General features: G+C 36.6%; 1 long non-coding RNA gene across 1 annotated transcript in view; it reads left to right on the top strand.

The window, feature by feature from the left end:
* The window catches only part of LOC135450515 (uncharacterized), a 106,949-nt gene extending 87,410 nt beyond the window's left edge, over positions 1–19,539 (top strand). The window contains exon 3 of the long non-coding RNA XR_010441086.1: positions 19,447–19,539. This is a non-coding gene — a long non-coding RNA (uncharacterized LOC135450515). The remainder of the gene's footprint in view (positions 1–19,446) is intronic.
* Positions 19,540–21,785: the final 2,246 nt, after the last annotated feature.

The following is a 21,785-nucleotide window of genomic DNA, read 5'->3' as shown; positions in this document are numbered from 1 at the left end:
TACTGAAAATAACCCATTTTGTATTGTATCCAGAAAGGAGTGGGAAGGCAGTGAAGGGAAGGAACTTTGACTGAAGGGAACTTTCCCTGAGGGGCAGAGTGCACTGATAAATGGAATTACTGTCTCAGAAAGGATATAAGGAAAATTACAAGCAGCCCACAGAGAAAGATGTATCACATAGAAAGCTAGATCTTAAAGGTTGAGGGACTATCAGACTTCAGCAATAATTGTCAAGAGAAAAACACAATTGTATTTCAGGAGGGAAATTAAAACTGGTTAAATGATATTTTAGTCATAAGATAAAATGATGAGTTCATGTTTGGACAATAAGGGTGAGATTGGAGCTGATCAAGATATTGTGCCTGAACTAAAGGAATACATTACCTCAGTTTCCAGCCAGGGTAATAATGTGGAGCACGAGGACAGAGGCAGGAAAACTGCTGAAATGAAAATAAGCATATCTGGACAAAATAGGAAATTAAGTGTCATAACAAGGATGAAGAAGAGATAGACAACTTCTATTCCAAAATACTGAAACTGCAATAAAACTGCTCTTGGAAAAGATAAAAAAATTAAATAAATCTATCAAACTGGATATAGTATTAGATAAAAATTTACTGAGGTAGGGATTTATTGGTCTGGCTTATGGAAACCTGTAATACTATAACAAATACTCCAAGAAAGAAAACTTAAAGACTGCAGTAAAAGATGAAAAGAGAATTACTGGAAGCTGATGATACAAGACTGCATGGATTGTAGATTGGACAGAAAATTAAAAAGTATGAATCTCATGCCAAAATACTTGACCTGCATTTTTCTGCTGAGATTGACTCTACCATCTAATAATATCATCAGGATACAAATCTGAAGAGAGGAATCCATTACCTGAGTAATGCACTATTTCATGTATACCTTCTCCCCCCATGTCTTTTAAATGATCTTAGGCTGAAAAAGAAATAGGGCCTTAATATAGTTACATTTATGAGTTGTTCTTATGGTTTGCAACTGTAGAACATAAATTTGTTCTACATTTTACTACTGAAGCTCTTTAGTTATTAAAATTATTTTAATTTTTCCAGGCTGTACTTATATATTTTTCTTTAGCACAGAGGGAGTTGTAGTTCTCAGAGCTGTGCTAGTCTGCAATTATTAATTGATGCAATAATTAGATTTTTTTTTGGGTCCCCATGTCAGTTTAACACGTATGAAAAATAAAAGTAGTTTTCTGGGGATTTGTAGAACAAGTGTAGTACATAACATGCAAAAGCTATTTTACTTTTTTTTTGTCACAAAAGGTGGTTCCTCTCCAAAGGGAACAATTAGCACTCTTGTAATACAGAGCCAAGAGTAAGTCAGGCTTTTCAAACAGAACACAGCTAACTGCTGGAATTATTGTAGGAAGTATTTTCCAATTTTTTCCTCTTAGTTTATTATTAAATCCACATTTTTTGCAGGAAGCTTTACTTTTCTTCAGAAAGAGAAAACCAAAGGAGTGTATTTTCTTGATTATATCTCTTCTCTTTTATGCTTGATCTTACAAACACTGATTTTCCTTGTTTTGCATTACAGCTTTTCTGTTTTAAACAGGCTTGTGGATTTTGTTTCTTTCAGAAATTAAGGTTTTAGTAGTCAGAACAAATCAAAAGAGGGTTTAGCTGTCTGATAGTACGCAACTCTCTCCTTGGATATTTCATGTACCCAAGTGCTTATGGTACCTTGGCATGTTGTATTGGGCACTCATGGAATTAAACCCGTGGGGAGTGCTGTGTCTCCAGCACATCAATGCTTCTCCCAGGCTCTCATTCCAGAGCTGCTCCTTTAACCATTCCATTTGCTTTGAGCTGCTGCTTGTTTGTCTGAGAGGCTCCAGCATGAGCCACTGCAGTGAAACATTTTCAGTTGACCTTAAACCACATCACTCCTCATTACTCCTTTTTCCTAAATATGTGGTATTTTATTTCTAATTGTGCTCAGTGTTCAAAGAGAGCCTAACTCTGCCAACCACAACACTTCTTCTGCACACATTGTGCTGCACAGTGCAAGGCTCTGGTCCTGCTGGAGCCACCACCACGGTGGCAATTAATGGTCCCATGGTGTTGCCTCAGAATTTGCTAAAAGGTGGGCTCACAAGGGCCCAGGACTGAGATATGGCGATGCACAGCTAAATATTTAATCTGCTCAATAGTTCATGCCTGCTGCAGAGCAATGGTTGTCAAGCAGACTCACTGCACAGCAGAACTGCTGGACACTTCCAGTATATTCCTGGCATTTGTATTCATTTCAGCTCTCTGCACAATTTTTATTGCATTGTCACCTGCTGTTTTTCAAATGACAATTTATTGGTAAGAAATTCATGTCCTGCTAAGCACCATCTCTCTCTCTCTTCCTCCTCCACACTTGCACAACTTGTCATTTTTTAATGTATCTTTTGATGTAATTTATAAGTTACATGTACATGTTGGGGAGAGACAAACTGAAGTGGCTACAAAGCAGCAGCTGTAGCTGCAGCTGTTTCTTTCCTTGTTTACTGTTGATTTTTAATCTAGTGAAGTTTAACTCAAAAAATTGACAAATTAAATTAAATCTCCGTTAATGAATGCTGTATACTCACTTTCTAGTTCAGAGGGGTACATAAATATTCAAGCACATATTTTAAATTACTACCATGCATTACTTTTTAATTAATGACTCTGCAGCTGTTTAAATTTGAAACATCAGGTTCATGATTGTTTGATAGAAAAGTGTTATCTTCAAGAGAGAGATCAATACACAAACAAGATTACCCAAACCCAGTATATCAGCCTGCTGGTGAAACCAAAGTGGCAGCTGGTGGCTGGGTTGATTAGCAGTGTTCACAAACCATGACTCCAGAATGTGTGTGAAAAGGATGAAGAAACCATCCACAGGGCAGATGACCAAACAATTAAAACAGGTTTTGTTTTTTGTTTCCCTCTGAAAGAAACCCAGATGAATATTGAATTGATAGCTGTTAGACAGAAGGGGGACCATGGGGAAACAGGAGTTTGTGTTTTTTACCATATGTGCACAGAGGGACAGCTGACAAGGTGCTCACAGGATCTCTGTGTAAAGCAATCTCTCCAGTCATGTTTTCACTCAGTCATTTATACAGGATTACTATTTCCAGTGTCTGAACAGCAAGAGAGTATCAGGGAAAATTCCAAGTAAAATACAGACAACTTACAAATAGCCAAGTTGGAGGGGCTGTTACCCATTTAGAAAAATCTTAGGAAAACTTTTGTTTTGTGTTTTCCTAATTCCACTTCCCATGCAAGTGCAATTCCAAAATTCTTATACTCATATGGGAGATTGCCACAGCCCTCATGCCAACCTAGGTTTTAGTGGAAACTGTATCCAAGTAACTCAAATATCAATAGTTTTCTGCAAACAGTGAGAAATAGGAAAAATTATTAAATCTGTTAATGTACATATGTAGTATTTCTATTCTTCCTGGATAAGATGCGTGAAAATTGAACAAACCATGAAACTGCAGTTGCCTGTTCAACTGCCATGCAATGTGTGTCAAGTGAAGAGGCATTGGTCCCATTGTCACGAGCTTGCAGAGATTCTATGGCCCTGCCAAATCTGTGATGCCTCCAGTTTTCAAAACAAAATTCTGGACAGATAAATATTTGCATTCCTACTATAAAGAAAAAGATGGCCTAAGCGTTCCTGTGGTATTTATTTTGCTTGCTGCATTTATTTCAGTTGAGTACAAAACTGAGGAGAAGGAATGGGATGTAGATTTTGGGGATCCAACCCACATATCCATCCATATCATAGAGAGCATGAGACCATGCAGAGGCTGAAGCTTTTGGTTTTTGGCTTTATAGAATTAAAATCCATTCCATTTTCTAATACTGCTTAGACACAACTCTCCAAGCTACCTTCAGTCTATAACACGGGATTCTAAAGGGACTGAGTAAATGTGAATTGAAGTAGGAGAATTTGAGTTTGGTTTATTACAAAATATTAATGGAAACCAGCTCATTTAAGAATTTGCATATCATTAGACTAGTGCTTTCCTCTGGGCAATTGCCTGATTTTGCTGTGGATTAATAGCACAGGCAGCCTTTGCCAGTTTATCTCTGTTCCAAGCACCCCAGGTTGGATGAAACACCAGTCATATGCAGAATTATAAATCAGTACTCAAACATCTTCAATTTAAAAAGCCTAAGTTAACTTTAAATTTAAGTAATGCACTATTCTTTTTAGAGTTAGAATTTGAAAAGGGGAATAACATGATACAGTCCAACAATGTAATGTGCATCCCAAGAGGAATTGCACAAAAATTTAAATTGTGGATTAAGGCAATGTGATGAATTGTTTAGGTGCCTGCGTTCCATCTCTCTGCAGCTGTGTGGGTTAGATGGCAATTTCTATCTTCTGATTCAGCTGCTGATTCCTATGGCTTAAAGTGTGAATTTAGCTACAGTTTTTCTCATGTGGATCAGCATGAATCACCAGCATGAGTAAATTATTACTTATGGCAGAAACACTCCAATTATCTACTGTGTGAGCTAAATATTTAATAATATCATCTGCCAGTAAGGACTGCTGTATCCTCACTGTGGATTAGCCTAGAAAAATTAGTATATAGGATGTTGGTTCATTGGATAAATTCACAGATATAACTTAGTTTCACAGCATCCTATCTGAGCACAAAGGTAAAACAATTACTTCTTAAGAAATTAAAATTAAACTGGTAAATCTACAGACATTACACAGCAGATACCAGGTATATTAATTTGGTGGAATAAATGTCAGTATGCTTATTCCTTTTTCTGTACCAAAATTATCAGTAGCATCTTAATATCCATTAAAAGAAACAGAGAGAACAGGAAACTGATAATTCTTGGCTTAGGTGAAGTAGATAAGAATTTTCCTAGATTATAACCAGTGAGATTTAATAATCTGATTAGTTTGCCCTACCCTTACACCAATTACAGGGAAAGTGTCATGCGTTGAACACCACTGAAATCAGTCTGAAAGCATTAAGCCTTAGACTTTGGTAATATTTTGTTTCAGAAGTATTATTTTTGCTCTACAGGCAAGAAACAATCCTTAGAACCACAAGGTGGGAATGGTTATATGTAAGGCTATATCTTAAATGTAACAAACAAAGTTTAAAATTACTTTATTTGACTGAAGTAATCAGTACTAAGATGATATAGAGTTTTTATAACCTTGTCATGGAGAGATAGGATGTGTCTTTTAATACATGAAAAATTACTCTGCCCTGGTTTGGTAATAAATGTTATAGTTTTACTGTTTTCTTGGGATAGCTCTGCTATAAATGCTTTCAGCTCACCTTAAGCTATTAAAAAAATTATTGTCTTCCACGGTTGGTAATCAACCCTGAGATTTCCTGCAGCTTTGGAACATATCACACAGAGCGGAAATTTGATCACATCCACCTGGGGTTTGCTGCTTCTGCAAGTATGGATACAGGCAGTAAGGCCACAGAGAAAGGGAACCCTGGGTACCTTTAAGGGAAGAAATATTTCTGGTTTGTTTGTTGTGGTAGGGTGTCCCCCACAGTGTCCCTTAGGTGCTATGTAGCCCTTGACATGCAGCTGTAGTCTTGTTTCAATTTTTTTAAGATTATTGATGTTTATATTCTTGTAGCAAACTTTCTTACACACTTTCTGTAAATAACTTATTGTTCTGCATTCTTTTATAGAAGAGGAGGAATTTGATAGACTGTTGGTTTGTCCAGTGTCATTGGAAAGGTGGCACTTTCACCCTCCAATCCACTGCCGCTTTTGGAAAACTATAAATGTAGGAGTCAGAAAAAAAACTTCCCTTTTTTCTTCACCTTGAGAGCAGCAGAGTGTGCACTTGTGTTGCTTCGTTTCCTGTAGTGACACCATAGTTCAAGATGAGCCCAAGCTCCAAACTCTGTGCAAACTTGCTGTGTTGGTTTTGCACTGGCCTTGCAGCAGCCCCAGCTTCCTCTGGCTCACTGAATCCATCAGCCTGCTGCAGCACAGAGTGCCCTCAACACAGCTGAATCAGTTGAAAAATTCAAATGATTAGTTCTGTTTACAGCAAAACCAGCAGAGTCTTGCCCTTGGTATGGCTCTGAGTTCCAGTGAAAAACAAGATTGATGATTTTGTAGAAAGGTTGAGTGTCTGAACAGAAGGGATGGCCTGTACAGACAGTCGTTTTAAGGAATATCTCTTCTGCAGACCAAAGCACATATCTAGGTTCTTTTACTCAGAAGAATTATTAGCTTGTTCCTGGAGTGTAGTTATTTGTTTGGAATGTGACTGAACATACATTAAATGTGATACCTGTCAGTTTCAGGTCCCTGCTGGGTGTGCACAGCCCTCAGAGGCTTGGAGTTATGGCACAGATACTGAAGTGAGAGGTGTGTATTATTTCTCCATGAGGCTCTTCTGATCCAGTGTGATGACAGGAACATTAAATTAAATTCTCCTCTCACTTTCAGTTTTCCGAGCTGTTTGAGAAACCTCAGTTATTGTTCAGAAAATTGGGGCTCAGCAGACAAGAAGCAGCTACAACACAAGAACATGCCAGAAGGTTATTCAAAAGGAAGCTTGTGATGGAGGATTTTATTATTATAAAGTACTTGCCTCAGAGATTTTTCTCAGCTCTCAAAGTGGCAAAAAAAGGGACTTATGCTTGAGTTCATCCAAGGTTAAAAAAGGACAGCTTTGTGCACTTTATTTGCAAATAGTCTTCTTTTCCAGCTTGAAATTTGGTCAATAACCCCATTATTTTTTTTATTGTGCCCACTTTATGCTTTTACTCATACTTTCTGTTTAAAGTGCTGTGTGGAAAGACTGCTACTTATTTGGAAAACTACATGGAATGGAAGTGTGGTAGTCCAAACTCAAAGGTTATTTTTAAACTAATGAATACATGTATTTTCAAACTACTGGTTTCACAATATCTGGCACAGTTACACAGAGAATTTCCAGTAAGCAAGTTGCATTGGTGTCACAAACTGTAGTTGTATGTGGGCATCAAAAAATTTCCAAAGCAAAAAGTCTCTTCTGTAAACTTATGCTCCATAGCAAAAACATTTTACTACCATTACAAGAATATGACTTGTGGAAAAGCTGTTAACACATATCTGGAAGAAAAATTTGCTCTTTAAAACTGAAGAAAAAAAATTAGTGCTAAAGGAATTTGAAAGCTTAAGTGCAGCAATACATCATCCAACTTGCCTGCATAGTCTCCTTATTTAGAGAGGGAAATTAGAAAAAAAATAGATCAGTGTAAACAGAAAGATGGGAATTCTCATTTATTTCATGCAGAAAGTTTGTAGAGTCATTGCCAAAAGCATTGTGGGCATAATTCTGTCTATCTTTTGTGATCAAAAAATGTAGGCACTTCAGTGAGATTTGCTGGCTCGCAGCACAGGGCAGAATCTGCAATTGTATAATTTGAATTTAAATAGCAGATATTTTAATCTTTGTGCATTAATGGTTCAAGTTTTTTTCAGAACCAAGACAAAATGTGTCATTTTCCCAATTAACTTGAAGGACCAGCAATTAAAACAGTCATAGAGCTTATGGGAGGAAAAAGGTGTTGTCTCACAGGGTGTTTTGGGACTGGGAGAGTCATACCAGCAGGGATTCTGGCATTTCCTTTGATATGTTTGTTTTGTTTGCATTTAAATACATTTTAAACAACCTATTTTTTCTATACATAACTATGTTTTTCAGTTTGGGCACTGGGAGGTGAATAATGGGCTGAAATTAAGCCGGTTTTCTATCCTAAGCTATCTCTTTTCAGTCATAAATTGCCTTTTTGTGTATAGCAGTTTTATATAATTTGAATAGTTTGTTTTCTGTGCATGACTGTTTGCACACATTTTGTAGGTCAAAAAATTCAATTTTTTCCTTTTTTTATTTTGTTCTAAATTTGAATTCATGTGCAAGCCCTAATCTTTTATGTTGTTCTGTGTTCTTGGGATACACTTGGATATGTTCTCTCACTGACTTAATGGGAAAAGTTGAGCTTGAAAAGTGGGAGCTGCCCACACGTCAAACTTTGCCCTTCAGGCAGGCAGTGTGAACACAGCCTTTTTCAACCTCCTGAAAAGGCTATTTTCACAATCACAGGAAAGAATGAAACCAGCACATTGGGGTATTTTTCTTATATTTCACTCATCCAACTTGCACGTAAGTCAGAAGAAATTTTCCCTTGTGAATTTGACAGATTTTTTTTGTTTCTTTTAGGACTGGTTTTCTCTTCTTAACCATGTGTAAATACTGTTCTCTGACTCTTGACTTAAAAGGTGTTACATTTCTTATTTAAGCTGTGGTGCTATTTTCAGAGAACTGGAATAAGTGCTGTGTTTGCTTACGAGTTTGTGTCTGCTTAAATAAGTTTGAACTCATTTAAGAATATCCTAGGCTGACGTATTTTCAGAAATAATAGAAATGTATTAGAAAAACAGTTGCTGTTTTGGAACAAGGCACCAATCTGCCTTGTTTTATAGAAGGACTTGGCTTGGAAAGGACCTTAAAGCCCTTCCAGTTCCAGCCCCCTGCCATGGGCAGGGACACCTTCTGCTATCCCAGGTTGCCCCAAGCCTGTCCAACCTGGCCTTGAACACTTCCAGGGATGGAGCAGCCAGAGCTCCTCTGGCCAACCAGTTTCCTGAATGTTTCTCAGGAGTCTGATCTACTTCTCTTCTTGAAGACGTTTTTTGCACCTTTGTGTGTTCTGTCAGCAGCTTAAATTGATGCAATAACTCTCTGTAACCTAAAGTATTTATATTTTTTTAAGGTTTTGCAGCTCTTAAGGCAGAGTAGAAACAAGTCTCCTCTGAAATAACAGTACAACTAGGCAAACTCATAGAGTAAACCTCTGGCTGCCTTAAAATAAATAAATAAAATAATTAAATAAAACTGCAAAATGGAGAGCTGCATGGTGGTGCTGATGAGCCAGTTGAGTGCAGTGTTTCAGCACTTGTGTGCTGCAGGTGAACTTGATGACTTAAGGCTTTTCTCAGGCTTGCAACTCTTCAGCTCTATACAACTTTTTCCAGTAGCCCAAGACAATGTTTGTACAAACCAATCCTTATAAAACTGCTCTAAAATATTTCTGTGTGCCCCACAAATAGGACAGCTGCTTAGCTGCTTAACAGCTGGAATCATACAGATTTCCACCAAAATCTGGCCCTGAGATTAGCTCAGCTGGTTAAAGCATGGTGCTACTAACAGGAAATTTGTGAGTTTTTGTGTATGGGCTATTCACTTAAGGGTTGCACCTGATGATCCTTGGTAATCCTTCCAACTCAGAACATTCTGTCATTCTCTTCTGTACCAGCTGGGCTGTGTTTGTGGGTTTGAGCTTGAACAGCAGCTCCTGAAGTCCCTACCAGTTAGAGGAAAGAGAGCTCCATTTGCAGTCCTGGAATTTCATTTTCATGGCCTCTCAGCAATATTGTTCAGTCTCACTGCACACAGTACATGTTCCTTTGAGAAACAGGCTGTAAAAGCTTCACCGCAGATTCTCATCCTCTAGTGTGAAAGCTGGTCTTTCAGGTTTTTATTATGTTGCTTCTGTGTCTTGCATTGAAGTTGAGTGATTGCTGAAATCCATTTTTATTAAATCTTGTGGTGTTCTCTAGAGCCAGGTCCCTGGATTTTCCTGCCTGACCTCTTTGTAAGTTGTTATCTGGAACATTTAATAGTAGTCAATGGTTTTTTCCCTAGTTTTTACAAAGGGGTACTTCATCCAGCTTCATTTAGCTTCCCATTTGTTTTTGCTTACAGAAAATAAATTTTTATCCTTGCTCAGCTTTAAATTAGGACTAAACTTGTTAAAGCGACTGCTTATAGGCAAATTCAGATTTCTCTATTCACCATATTTTGTCTTCATCCTTGAGACCCATGTAGTGTTGGTAAACACTGCATTTTCTTTCCCCAATCTGTTTTGATGCTGAGTCCATTGCTACAGCTGAGTTCTGGGGACTGGCAAAGAAGTATTGGTGTCTCTTCAACGTTTTTTTACATTTTTTTTGTGTCTCTTTACCTTAAAGTCTGAACCAATGTTAGAGTGAAAAGAAAAGTATACTGCCTTGGTGTCTGACTTTGGTAGCCTGGGTAGTTTTGTGCTATGTTTGCACTTATTCTGTTTTTAGTGCTTGTGATGCAGTCATGATTCAGGGGTCAATAACATTATTTCAAATCAGAGACCTCAGAAAAAGCTAAAGAAATAAAGTGAAATACAATTACTGAGCATCTAATGAGTTGTGGAATTCTATATTAACTACCAAACCAACCAATTTAATTAGCATCTATTTACCTGTGGAGTACATTCTGCAGGTGATTGCAAAATATCCCAAGTATTAGCACCTAAAATTAGCAAAACCAGAAAGACTCCAAATAGAGTGGAGGTTTCAACTCCAAGTAATATACATAATTTAGTGCAGTACAAATATATACCAGTAATTATCCTGATCATAATATTTTAATCATTTTTAATCAAATTATTTGGTTTTGTTTTCATAATTATTTTTAATTAACCATCTGCTGCTTGGCCTGTGCTCTCTGCTGATGTTACTCTGTTTCTATTTTTAATTTTTCTGCTTACAGTAATGGGGTCTGGCTGTTTGTGAAGAGTTATAACAGGAGAATTGCTTTGCTTGGCACAAATAAATCACAAGTTCAACAGAACATGATGTTGGTGTTGACTCAAAAGAAAAGATTCTTGAATTGTAACAATTTTTAGAAAAGTTTGCAACTTATTTTACGAGGTCAGCACTAATTTCTAGAGTGTGAAGTGGTCTGTGGAGACCATGGAGATGTAGATTTCTTATCACCTTCATACAGATCATTGCCTCATTATAGCCTTTGTAGTACAGTGCTCTCAAGAAATCAATGTGGATTTAAAAATGAATGTACGTACCTTAATGAAGCATTCAACTGTGTTTTAAAAGTTGTTTTACTTTCTTGGTTTTTTTTCAAAAACATCTGTGTGATCTGAAACAAGATTTGTAGAGAAAAATAAAGTTGGCACAGGGAAGACTTTTATCATAAAGTTTTCAAAGTCCACTTGGCTGAAGTAGGACAGAACTCCCCCTTGGGAGAGGCTGAGAGTTATTTCACAAGGTCCATGCTGACTGCAGCTCTGCTTCTTTATGAGCCAGTCCTCATCAATCATGTTTATTGTTAGCAGTCCAAGCTGTGTGTGTAGTAAATTAACCTCTTTTCAATCTTCTTTGGCTGATCCTTTACAACACTACCTCAATGCATAAACTGGGTGTTAAATAATATATATTTTAATTCTCAGGCTGAATCCTTACAAGATGCCGATGTCTTAAATCATACTTCTAACAGCCTGCTGGAAAATATGTGATTTTTGAAAAGTAGCAGAAAACAATTGTTCCACTTTGCCTTTCCATATCACAGGAGGAGACAGTGATCATCTCTCTTTGGAGAGCACTTTTTTATTGCATTGGCTCCTGAGCACACCAGATGTCCTTTTGGATACCCAGTGGCAATAAAAATTAGCTGTTCACCTGCTTGAGAGAGAAGTAAAAATTGTGCTCCCAAGTAGTATGCTTCAAAATATTTTGAAAATATTTCTGCATGTCACAGACCTCTTACTATTTTCTCCAAGTTCAAGACACTCTAGGGTGGGTATTCCACCAGATTCCTACCACCCCTGCCATCAGTGAAAGATGATTTATGATCAAGATAAATTCTTACAATAGCCCTTGAAACCAAGTCAGGAAACTCATGGAAAGCCTTCCCATTCAACAAGTGTGCATCTGTGTGCCAGCAGCAGCTTTAGTGGAGTTTACCTGCCTAGAATTAGACAAGACTCTGAGTGATTAAAATATATGTTCAAAAATAGCCCTTGACATTCAAAATTGAACATCAAAAACTTGATTTTCAAAAATATCAAGTCATACCTTGAAAAGGCAAAACTGCAGCTAGGCTTGAACCATCCATAATTTCCAATGCTCCCTGAAGCTGCCTTTCTACCTTGGCTCTGTGTATAAAAATGGGCTAACAATTTTAATGTGGAGATCACTTTTAGCTCCCTCACAAACTCTTTCTCACTGTGTGACTCAGATTTTGTTTCTCCCTCTCTGTTACTTGCATGGATTAATCTCTAACAAAAAGACTGAAAAGAACAAGAAACTTTTCTTTCTGTTCTAGTAGGTGGGGCAAAATTCATCTTCTACCCTAGCAAAAGCAGCTGAGATACATGTACCTGATATCACTGAAGGATTTTTACCATTCCTCAACACAGTGCAGCTCTTGGGAGCTGCTGAAGGAAATGGCACTCCTCACAAATTTAAAATCTCTTTTTGCATTCTCGCAGACAGCAAGGCTTGACTTGCAGAAATGAGCTGTGACATGGGGTAACCTCACCAAAAAAGTGCTGCAAGTTTTCCTCACCAGTGGATTTCTCAAAGTGTTCCTCTGTGTATTTCATGATCAAGGCCATGCCTATAGGGGGATGAATAACCAGAAATACTGTGCAACAGCACCCCCAGGTCTAAATTACAATTTAAATTAATTTTAATTAAGTCTGGATAACATATGCATGTTATTTTTTTATCAGTAGAAGGATGAGCAGGTGAATAGGAATCAACTCTTACTTTCAGATGCAAAAAATCCCAAGATGCATTATGAATCCAGCTAATGAGAGATCCAAACAAATGGAGTCTGGTGGTCTTTAACATCACAGATCTTTACCTGAGGAGGTCCATCTGGTTTGAGAGCTAGTGTTGCGCTAGCAGGCTTCCTAATCTAGTCTGCCTGTTCTCTGTGACAGATAAAACCAACTTTTAAAGAAAATTTCATTATTAATTATAAGTCCTTTTGAAGCCCAGACTCCAATATCAAAGCTGCAGTTTCTTCCTATTTTTGTTTTGAAAGTACAATTATATATGATATTGATCAATTCCAGTCTCTCAGTAACTGAGATTTAATTTCTTTTGTGTCTTTTGCAAAAGCACCAATAGAGTGTTCAGCTCTGAAGAGAAATGTAGCTCTTCAGACGGACACTGTTCTGCAGTTCTGAGCTATATGAGGTATTTTAGACAGCTTGATTTTTAATAAGCCCATTTTGCTCAGATATGGATAAATGAAAGAGCTGTAAAGAAAGACACTTTAGAATGCATGGGAGAATCATATCTCCATGAATTTGATACATTCTTTAGAGGAAGGGAAGATATTCTGTGACTTTTATATTTTAATTAAAATAAGGAGAGACCAAGGTCCATCCTCCCGCTTGGGTTTTCTGTCAGCTGCCAGGTTTCATGAGACCAGTGAAGTTAACCCTTTCCTCATTGAGAGTCATTGACAGCTTCTTGAAGGTGTCTGTATTCAATCCTTCTGAGTTCCTGAAAGCTGGGGCAATAACTCACAATTTGCCTGAACTGCAGAGCTTGCATCTCTCACAAAAGCTTTTCTGTAAGAGTGCCTGAAGTGAATGCATTTGGAAAGTGTTGGAAGAGGAGAGGCATAACTGCCCACAAAAACATTTGCCTTAGAGTACCCAAACATTCAGAATTCCTGTTCAGAAAGGAGCTGCCTGACCCCACACAGATATGCTGTGCAGCAGCACTGCTACTGCCAGACATAAATGAACACAAAATGAAAAATGTCTGACACAAGCCATGTAATTAAACTCTGACGGCCCAGATTTATTCACAGAAGGAAAACATGCATCAAAGAATGCCAGCTTACAAGGCCACTACCTCTGCCTGAGAATGATTGAGCTGAAGTTTGTCCAGGGCCGGAAATGTATCCTCCTGTATCAAAGATGTCATCTATTGAATGTCATATCACAGGTGAACACTATTCAAAGCAGTGCATTGCATACATTATTGAATTAGGACAGATCTTATTTTTCACTTTCCTCCTTTTCAACATAAGTGAAGACAATTATGAGACAAGTTTTTATATGGCATTATCGTACCAGAGGCGGACAGGGATGTCACTGTCACAGGTCACCACCCAAGGCAATAGGGACACCATTCCTCACCAGTGTAATCTGACTTGTGTCCTGCCATGAATTCGTGCCCACTTTCTCCAGAATATATATACTTCACTGTATATATTCTCCACTATATATACTGTACTTTGTGTACAGAAATCAGAAAGTTTCATCATCTCTGTGACAGTGAGCTCCATATCACCACTTTTTCTAACAGATGGGAAGTTGAAGAGATGCAGTTTGATCCCATTTTATCTCTGCTTATGTCAGTGAAGGGTATTTTGTGTGATAAATCAGCTTCAAACTGAGTGAGACCTCTAAAGTTATTTTCTAGTGCAGTGTTTCATACATGCAATCACTGAAACGTGTTTTTCCATTTGATTCATTAGCTATTAAATGTACCTGAATAAATGTACCAATTTTCTCTAAAGCTTGAATCACACTCATTAAAAATCTGCAGTTTTCCATTAACAGTTAGCAGGGATAGGTGAATTTACAAGAAGCCCTTACAATAATGTTTTGCACAGAACTGGTGACTGATAGCTGCTGCATAGAGGAATGTTTTTAGTCCAAAGTTGTGACCAGTGCTTTCTGTTTCACAGGTTCTAAGAAAAACATGATTATAAGATCAAATAGAGGAAGAAACTGTGTGTTTAATTCAAGCATAGGAGGTTTTATATCCTTGTTTATGGAAAGCCACTTTAAAGTAGACAAAACCAAATTCAAAAGGGATTAGGCAAATCCTAGAAATAGAGGTTATTTTGCAGTATAAGTGCATGATTTAAAAGTTGAATATAAACCTCCAAGTCTCTTAGTAGTTGCACATGCAATCCTAAAGCAATAAAAAAGTTGTTCCCAAGTCCAGAGCTAAATGTAATTTCAATATATAAATCAATATATAAATCTCACTCTTGGGAAATTTGCATGTTTTAATTGTTGTTATGCTTGCTTTGGATGAACAGTGGGCAACTGATGGCAAGTTTTGTCTTCATATTACACCAATTAAAAGAGAAAGGTTTTGGTGACCTAACAAGAATTACTCCCCTGAGTCTATACATACACTTGTTTATGCTGAATATGGGGGGGTAAATATTTTAATATAATAAACAGAATTTCTGATGTTCATTTTCTTCATTACTAGAAGATAGGGTGGTGAGAGAGACAATTACTTGTAATGTGATTACTTGAAACCACCACTTTTGCAGTGTCCTTAACATTAGAGCATCTGATAACACACAATTTAGTGGATATGAAGTTAAGTCAACTGAGTGGTACTTGGGTAAAAACAGCCTCTTGAAAAGCCATCGTACACTATAAAAGCAGTAGAGTCAAGGACACCCAACCAAAAAGCAAAGCTGTAACAAGGGATGTTAAATTCACTTACAGGCTTTCATCATCTTAGGGGAGTTTAGGCACAAGAACAGAAGTTAAAATGTACAGGAGCAGAGGTTTGCCTGCAGTAGGACATCAGACTCTTTCCAAGAGTCACCCAACACACCACACTCAAGCCCTTGACTAAAACAAGACACTTGTCATCCCACAGGATCAGTGTCTTGCACAGGCACTGTCCCATCAAAGCCACTGTTGCAGCAGACAAAAAAAGATCTGCTGAGCATAGCTGAAATCCTTCATGAGAAGGGATCTGGAGATGTCTGTCTCTGGGAATATTGTCTTTCAGGAAGTTTTTGGTGTGTGAATTCAAGTGCTTACAGAATTTTCATGTGCTCATTATGGTTTAATTTTACTCTCCAGAAAAACAAAGAGAGATCAGTGTGAACTTTTGGCTTGTTCTTCAGTCGTTAGGATTTTGCTTGATCTTTATGCAAAGTGATAGCTTTTAAATTTGATGCCACTGATGGTGATGTAAGATTTCAAATTACTTGGATTCAAACTATGGCTACTCACATTTTCTGTGTGATTCTAGGGAAACTTTTAACTCTCTATCTCAAATAATAGTCATACTGCTGGCTCACTGACTTCTGAGGGATTTTCAAGCAGAATCAGATCTTCTGCTTGTTTTTAAAGTAGTTTCACTGAAGTAAGAACAGTCTTCATCACGTGAGGATATGGTTTTGTGTTATTAACCCTGTGCTGGGACAATGATTGAAATGCCTTACTTTGAAGTGGCAGTAAGATATCACCCAGCAACTTAGAAATGCATCTAAAAGGATTCTAAGTGCATTCATCTTTCCTTTTCTATTTTTTTTTTCTTTTCATACAGATCTGGGAATGTGCTCATGAGATACTATCCATTAAAGAGGCCTTGTACTATTTGATGGCAGAATTCCACTTTTTAAAAAAGCTTTCCTAAATGGAAGTGGTGGCGTTTTTCTGATAGCTCTGGTGATGTGAAATTGGTGCTGTTTTCTGCTCTCTCTCATCCCCTCATTATTCTAGTTATGCAAGAGCTAATTTGTGTGGAAATGAGAGAACTGATAGTCTAGCCAGCTCATTAGGTGCAATTAAAAGAAAACCATCCCTCAGGGCCAATGAAAATCACTAGCAGAGAAATAACTGTTCATGTTAGAGGGCTGTCTTCCCTTAAGCACAATAATATTGTATTGGTGTGTATTATTCATGCACTTCTTATGGCCCTACATGAAATAACACTCACCTTCTTGAAAGGGTCATTTGAAGCTGGCCTCTGTCTTTTCTTGTAAGTAGAGGTTAACTGCCACAGATTGGCAAACTTCTTTAGAAAGTTGATTTTCCAATGTCACAATGTCACAGTTTGATAATTCAAGTTTTTTATTAAACTTTTCAATGAAAAATTCTGTTACAGAAAATAGAACATTAAAGAGGATAGTATAATAGCTGGGAAGTTAATGATTTTGTAGACTCACTAAAAGATAAAATTTTGCAGTATAGATTGTATTGCAAAATACCCAATGCAATGATTGTTGAAATCATTTAGCTGAAATGATTCTTCAAAACAAAATTATGGAAGCTATGCTGGGATCAATTATACTGAGACTTTCTTTTCTTCCAGCACAGGAGTGTTTTGGAGCAGTGAATGTTTCTGGATATGCAGATCAATCTGCTGCATCCATCCTTGAAACTCTGATGTGTGCCCCAAGTGGCTGCTTATTTCTCAATTTTCTCAGATATTTAAAAACACAGCACTGATGCATTTTCATCATTGCATTCAATATTGACATGTTTGTTGTGATGTGCTCTCAAGTGTTGATACTCTATCAGTTCCTGCTGAACGGGCTGCAGCCTTTTCTTCTGGGAGACTCTCTAGAGTTTAGTAGATCTCAGCATTAGTAAAACATTCCCAATGATCATCTTAAATGTTTCATTTGTTCTCTCTCACACTACTGCCTCAAAATTGTCTTCTTAGACCTTGTCAGTGATGTCCAGAAATCTCTGGAAAAAATCCCAACTTTTTGGTTTTTTTTAAGTCATAAAAGATGATACTTTTCTCTTATGATTGAATATAATAATAAAGACCATTATTCTAATTTCAGATTCTCCCCACTTTCATGTTGTAATGCAGTATTTCACAGAAAAAATGATAGGTAACTTTGAAGAACTGAAAATAACTGCTGTGATACATTAATTACTTCAGTATAATTGCTATCTGAAAGCCACAAGCAAACCTACCACATTGCAAATTCTTCTTTGCAATAAAAGACTGACACTTTTCAGAACATCAAGATGACTTAATTTGCAGTAGAATAAAGAAAAACATTTGTAAATGACAGATTTAATTTTTTTCCTATTGATCAAGATTGCAATTACTAAAGCAATTAACTTTTTAGATCTCCATTAGGGTGCAAGTGAAATCTAAAAAAGTTTTTAAATGACAGGGAGTTATTTTTTTGCAATAAAATGGATTAGCAGGAGTTGTCAGGAAGTTTAGCAGTGAATCATGTTCTGATGCACAGACAGAAATCATTCTGTCCTTCCAAAATAAATGTGTGCCAAGAACAGGAAATAGTACCTTGAGACATTATGTTACGATTTTTTGTGTTCTTCTGTTGAAACCGAACCAATTGGTCTTCAGAATTTTAGCTTTTTATTCAGGTAAATCAGTTAACAGAATTTTACACAGCTGATGAATGGTCACATTTGGCCTTAGTTTGCATTCATCAGTATCACTGTGCAAAAGCTAAGTTCTGTGATTAATATTTTATAAGGTCCAATGTGTATTGTACAAAGATGCTACATAAGTTTACAAAAAAAACAATAGCTTGAAAGGAGCAGTGTAATAAAAACCAGAATGCTTTGCCCTGTATGTTGTCCAAGGTAATTTGAATTTAATATACTACTTTTGCTTGTGAGCAAGAGGTTTAGTTCCAGTGGCTCTGATTATCACAGATTTTCTCCTTCCAATCCTAAATGAAGGTTATCATGGAAACACTGAAACTAAAAAATGAAAAAAAAAAACCACCAACCTTCTAACAGAAATATGAATTATGCCAAGAATGTCCATTAGCATCATTATCTTAAGTAGTTCTAAATCAGTGGTTTTCAGAATTAGGGAGAAATGTCAGCAGAATGTCTCATTCTGCTTCTTACTTTATAATTACAGATTAAGAGTAACAAGGTTACCCATCTTTCCTCATGCCATGATGCCCAGCAGGGCTGTCCATTAGAAGAATAAATATTAAATTAATGGAGGGAGGGGAGAAGAGAACTAGGGAAAAAATTACCCAAGGATAATAAAAAAAAATAATATAATCATATGGATCTTATATGACCTTATGAGTGACATAACCTTCTATCACCTCCCAGCATCCAGGGGAATTTTCTAGTCAGAATCCCTGAAAAATAAGAATATCTGTCTGATTATCACATATAACTTATTTAGAAATATAATGGTGGCAATTTCTCAGATGTCTTGATCACTTTTTTATACCCTATCTGCATCTCAGATGAAATTCATGGTGAAACTATCAAAATTTAGCACTTCTTGAGAAGGTTATTTAAAAGTTTGAGATAGAAAATGAGGACTACAATATTCTAATACAAGTAGAAAATGCATCTAGAAATGCAAAATTGTTGTTGAGACTGGAATGTGGTATTTTATGCTGTGTCAGTGAACTGATTTGGTTTTTGAAGTGTTTCTTTAAATTTGTTTTATTAGTAACCAAATTCAGTTTACGTCACAGATACAAACCAAATATTTTGGCCCAAGAATAAACCAGTCAAGAGCCAAAAAGATCACTGAGACAAATGAGAGGGAAAATTGAAATCCATTTAAATTATTTTTTCCCTCTAAAAAATTATTACAGTACTAAAGTGTAACTGGAAGCTTTATAGTTTTGAGAATTCAGGCTACACCACATTAAAAGCCTTTGTAGTCTCAAATAAATGAGAATGAGAAAGAGGAGAAAAAGATGGGTAAACAGCAGCAGTAAAATTGAAAACAATTCAGCTACAGTAATTCAATAAATTAGTGGCAAAATTGGAAGTACAGATCTCACAATCACTAATGAGTCATTCACTAAACTGAACTATATTTCAATTTTTATTTTTAGTTGAAACTCGGACTGGAGTTATTTGTTGCTGTCAAACCTGTGCCTCTGTTCATTTCCGGCATTATTTTGGTTGAGCTGCCTCAGCTTTATCTGTAAGTATTTTCTGAAATAAATGCTATTCTTCACAAACAGAGATACTGAAAGAAATGAAAATACACATTCCTTGAACTGCTGGTGCTGGTAGACAAAGGAATGGGAGGGGAGAAGTATATCATGTATAAGGTCTTTGATTTGAAATGATTCCCCAGTTGCTTAAATCTTTCTGGAAACAATCCCATTTATGAAAGAGATCAGTTAAAATCTAAATGCTAAAGAATGATTTCTTTAGACAAAAAAAAAATTTCTGTAGTAACTAGGATGCTAAAGAGTAAAATTCCTTATTATCTACTGGTTAGCTACTTTGCCTTCTAAGTAACTGTTTCTGTACTGCTAAGATTTGCATATTTTAGTGAGGAAACAAACAGTACCATGATAGCAGTAAGAACACTTTGTATTTCTATGATGTTCTGTATATTTTCTTTCTGTGGTATCTTGTGTTTGGGCTTAAACTGCAACAAAGCATTATCAGAACTGCCATTATTAAAATGCATACAAGCTTTCAGCTCTCAAGAGATGAATGAACCAGTTTCAGGAAAATGCTGAAACAAAGCAAGGGAAACTCACATGGAAAGTAGTGCTGGAGGCTCAGCATATGTCTGTGACAAAGGCTGTTTGGATTTGTTACAGTATGTGTTACCTCTGCCTAGAGAAATTTATTGCTCTCAGGTAATGAGAGCTCCTTGGGAGCACAGGTTTAGTAATTGAGCCATAAAAGATTAAAGCATGAACAAACCCAAACCCTGGTACATTTTGTTTTCTTTGGGACTTCCAAGTGACTGCCTCAGCAGCAACTGCCTTTTCCTTTCCTAATCTGAAATAGTTTCTCAAAGATAAATCATACTAATCATCACATAACCATTCCCTGCATCCACTTCAAAACCAGCAAAGATGCTTTGATCACGTTCATGTTTGATTAAGGTTTTTGCATAACAATGAAGAATATTAAATCTTTGGTGAAGCAGAGAGGTGAGGCTTTTAGGTCTGTTGCCAAAAAAAGCCTGGCATTTGCCTATCTGGGGAATCATCTTGTACTGGATATAAGCACTCACAGGGCAAATGGTGGTCTATAAACAAATTATTTTTCCAGACAGATTCAACATAATAAAGGTAAAAGACTGAGTGGCTTGAGGGAGAAGCTGTTGGTGCATGATCAGAGTTTTCAACTATGTGGTTTTCATCAAGATATTAAAATGGTTGTGCTACAGATGGTCATTAAATGCTTTAGAAGATACTTTAGAAGAATTCATTTGGGTTGAATTTTGCAAATATGTGGATACTTGAGAAGAAACTCTTTTAAAAAGGAAAAAGGTTGTTTCTTATTGTATTCTCATCTAATAGTATCAGTCATGTCTTGTTGAAATGGACTCTGAATGGAAAAAGTATTAGGTAAATTATAGTTTTTTCTTCACATGGATCTAAAAAAGTCTGTAATTTTTATTCTGACTGGCTAATTCTTCTGTTTAAGAAGTAGAGGATGACTTGACTTTTGAATCTGTTAACAAGTGGTGAATCTGCTTTGGCTGCCTATCCCATAAGAAAAAAATTCTGAAGTTATTTTCTTCTGTTCATTATGGACAGCAAATTAAGAAACAAGTAACTACATATGCCTTATAATTACAATAAATATGATTTTTGTACCAGGGTTTTCTCATGTAAGACATAATTCTACTGTGTTTGTTTCCTGCCCTTAATTTGGTTATATTCTTTGTCTTATTATCAAAATGGTTCAATTGTAAGTGAAGAGTCCCAGAAATTGCAAGGTCTATTGAATAGAACTTGCTGTGCTTTAATACAAGAAGTAATAACAAGCAGTGCTTGACCTGTTTGTATATAGTACAAGCTGGGGCAACAAAGTGGTAGCAAGAACTACGAATTATTGATCTTTTTCCTGCTCTTTTTTCTTCTCTTTCTATTAAAGCATTGATCTCCACACAGGGAGAAGGTCTGTTACTGCTGTATTGAAGGCAAATTACTTAAGAACCTGAAACTCTCTAGTTTGAGTCAGTGTTTTCCTTTTTTTTGTTTTTAATTAGTCATTGCCAACAAAGATAGGGAGCAGGTAGTTATGGCAATGGAAACCACTAAAATATCTATTGTTCCTTTGTCCCTGTGCCAGGATCAACAATTGCTGGTACTATTAAGAAGCCCATAAAAATATTTGCTCTGGGAAGAGGTTAGTAGTGAGAAAAAATTAAAGGTGAACTTTAAGCAATGAATAAGCTACTGAAAACCCTAAAATT

Source organism: Zonotrichia leucophrys, chromosome 7 (genome assembly GCF_028769735.1).
Source record: "Zonotrichia leucophrys gambelii isolate GWCS_2022_RI chromosome 7, RI_Zleu_2.0, whole genome shotgun sequence".
NCBI classification, from domain to species: Eukaryota; Metazoa; Chordata; class Aves; order Passeriformes; family Passerellidae; genus Zonotrichia; species Zonotrichia leucophrys.
Note: the sequence above shows the minus strand (reverse complement) of the source record. Positions and strands in the feature narration are given on the sequence as shown.